The 3520-nt window shown below is 38.6% G+C and overlaps 1 protein-coding gene and 1 pseudogene across 1 annotated transcript in view; both read left to right on the top strand.

Moving 5' to 3' along the window:
* The first annotated feature begins 735 nt into the window (after nucleotides 1-735).
* LOC105451853 lies at nucleotides 736-3509 on the top strand (annotated as a pseudogene).
* The window catches only part of LOC105451855, a 7064-nt gene continuing 6673 nt past the window's right edge, over nucleotides 3130-3520 (top strand). Inside the window, exon 1 of the mRNA XM_011692548.1 lies at nucleotides 3130-3208. The gene's annotated coding sequence lies outside the window, so the exon portion shown is untranslated. The remainder of the gene's footprint in view (nucleotides 3209-3520) is intronic.

Genomic DNA, 3520 nt, shown 5'->3' on the forward strand with positions numbered 1-3520 from the left:
TAGGTTATATTAAAACATGCGATTCAAAACTGAGGTTACATCGGCTAGCTGTCAAAACACATTTGCACTATACTGATGCACTTTACTGACGCAGCTTAGTCATGGACGTAAAAATAATTAAGAACGAAACGTGGACCCTAAAATCGGACCCCAGGCATTAATGGCACGAACTGTACAAGGACAGAGTACAAGCACATGTCCTTATAATTTTCGACATCCACGAAAAACATCAGCCGTGGGACTTAAAAATGGACCGAGCCGACAGAGGACGGAGTGGTCAGTGGTGAGACTGGTGAGTGGACTGTGTAATCGGCGTAACCGGCGTCAGGGTAAGGAATATTACGTACCTGCGGGCTGCGGCAGGGTACGCAATTTTTAATTTTGGTTACCCTGTGATAGAATTAGGAAAATGACATAAAAATATGTGCTGTATAATCTAAAGGTACAGGTTAAGATCACGTGGACCGTCAAAGTGTATACTTTTGTACGAGTGAAATAATAGCGATAAGAAATAATAATGGCATCGATAATCAGATTAATGAGTTCCTTTGTGGATTCGAAGGAATTCGAGTCGCTGGTGCACGGTTTGATGGTCGATAATAACGACGTGCCGTTTGACAGTCACGAGATATGTACATGGAATAGACATCTCGAGTTCTTTCTTTATTAAGTTCTCCGTAGGCACTTTGCGTAACGCGTCGTTCATGTTTGCATTTCAGATCGATACTGTGCAAAATGCTTTCGTAAAAAGTCAATTCTCGCATAAATTAAGCGGGATGCGATTTCCTGCTCATCTTGGACAGAATCTTACCCACATGTTCCAAAGACACACGTTTGCAAAGTACGGTTTGCTTTGGATAGCCGTTGCCAAGAAAGTGCTGGAAAATGTGCACAGCAGCGCGCATGACTTGACACTGGCGTGTAAAATGTTGGGAGTTTTAGGCGAGCACTGCAAGGAAATTCTGAATTTGCACAAGCAGATCTTCATACAATACATGAAACAGCTTCTGAATGTTCTCAGTGCATTGCAACCAGACGCGAAATCTGGAGCAATCTATTACTTGGTGGCTGTACTGCTTTAACATTATTCTGAAGTTTGCGAAAGGTTTCAGGTAATGGAACGTTGAAAGATTTATCAGCTGAAAGTTTTACATTAATCTCAATTATTGCAAAATGTTGTACACGAATAAGAAATTGTTTAATTTCTTTTTCAGAAACTGATAAGGAAAGTGATATTACTACAAATCGATTCCACGCAAGAGAATTTGGTTAACGCTAGCGCAAGATGCTACGTTCTTCTGTCCGACAGAGCACTCATTCAAACCACCACTAAATCTGTATACATGGCAACGACATATAACGAAGTGTTGCTTTGCAACAATTTGCATGCTATAATGGACGCATTGTTCCCTGGATTGATAGAGTTGGAGAGTGTAGACATCTGGGATAAATTAGAATTACCATCCATTTCTAATAGAGACGCGGTACAATGCTACAATAGACGGAAATAGAGATTTACAAATCTGCGCGTTTATCTCATCTCAATGTTACGGTACTGATCTATTAATTTTCGCTAATCAATATTATCCGGGATAAAATATTATTGGGATCTTGAAGTATATATTTGGTTTAAAATTGCAGTGGATATGAAGCGAAAAATTCTGTTCTACCTTGCGATATTCTAGGAGTCTTGTTCCGAGGATTGGCGGTAACGCCGTTAAATCTGATGAATAAAACTTCCTTTAAGGAACAGATGCTATACATCATCTTACCAAAAATGCATATCGGCTTACTCAAAGTTTTGGACGCGTTTATAAATAGGTATATAAATTTCGATAAGATGTACATTCGATCGAACAATTGTGGATCATGTAGCTGTGATGCAAAATGTATGTTTTAAATTTTCTCAGGAATTGGTACCGTACGGGGCAATCGTATTACAGTTGTTCCAACAAACGTTGCAGTGGACAAGTGTCAGGATATGCGCTTACAAGTGTTTGTGTTCGTGGCTAATTAATACGGGTTCATTGTCGGGAATAGAGACAATTGCAAATGAATGTGTCGCAGGCATATTGAAGAATGTGACACCAGAACGACTGCATATTATTAGCTGTAAGTTTTGGATGATTATCAATTAAATGGTGCTTGAATCAGTGCTGAATCTAATAATTTCAAGTTTTTGCAGAGAGAATTGTTATCTTGTTTTAGATGCAACCAAAAACGCAACACATGTCTAAACGGGCAGTGAAACGTTTCAATCGTAGCCATTATGAAAATAGTGCAATTTTGAATAATCGAGAGGAATAATCGACGAAAAACGGACGTCTCGATGCGGATTTGTGCAGAGGGGCTCTCGTCGTTTTGCAGAATATACTTTACAACGGTAGTGTCCTGTTGAAACAGATGGTTTACAAGGTAAGTTCATTAGATGCGCTTTGTTATGATGCATTTTCACGATTTCCCGAATATTTCTTTCAGAGCGTGCAGAATACTGTGATATCCGTGTTGTACGATCTTTATCTGGGTGCTGCTGAACAGAATTTCTATAGAGATCACAACGCATGCCGTGTGGCGCTGTTTAGGGTATTGAAAGCTTTGCAAATGAATCCACACGTTGCATTGGCATTTCTTACTCAATATTGCCTGGAAATATCGCACATGGCAGCTTACGATATCGATTTGAGTATTGCTCAAGAAGCAAAACTCGCGTTAGCCGAGCTGGAAAAAATTATACATTCTGCTGCGCCTACGTTATAGTTACCTCGGCGGCAGTAAGTAATATTTAAATATTGTTTATGCTTATATTTTTTAAATATATTTAAGAGTTTCTATAGACCATTAGATGCTTTATTCATATATTGAGCAGATTACAGAAATACGTATTAATTTCTAGGTAATCTGATAACTTTGCCTGAAAATCAAACAGAACAAGTTGTTACTACTAGCAGCAAATCATATAAAAGAAGTAGGGTCGAAGAAGAACTTTTTCAAAATGCAGACGCGGCATCATCTGTACATAAACAATTAAAATTAACTGCGACGCAAAACATTGAAACAGTACAGAATGGAAACGATATAGAATTAACAGAGGAGAATAGTAGCATGGATATGAATAAAACTCGGGCAGATGACACATATAAGGATATAATCTAAGGATAGAACAAGTCGAAGATGTATTAGAAGAACGAGATAGGACACAAGACGAGAGGTAGAGTCATCTCGGTCATCAAAGATTAGCGTTGTTGATGAAGACGTTGATGCTGCGTAGAACTAAACAAGAATTAAAGACGAAATAGATTGCTTACCCGATATAGACTTCAAGATAGTGAAGGTCAAACTCGATCGTGAAGAACAATTAGCATACGAACAAATTCAGATTCTTCTCGTACTTTGCCTTCTCATATTTTGCCTTTCGCCTTTAATTCTTCTTTAGTTCTCCGCAGCATCAACGTCTTCATCAACAACGCTAATCTTTCATGACAATCCGCAGCATTCTTTTCGTCTACAAATCGTTTCCAAA

This window comes from Wasmannia auropunctata, unplaced genomic scaffold (assembly GCF_000956235.1).
Source record: "Wasmannia auropunctata unplaced genomic scaffold, wasmannia.A_1.0 LD336043.1, whole genome shotgun sequence".
NCBI lineage: Eukaryota > Metazoa > Arthropoda > Insecta > Hymenoptera > Formicidae > Wasmannia > Wasmannia auropunctata.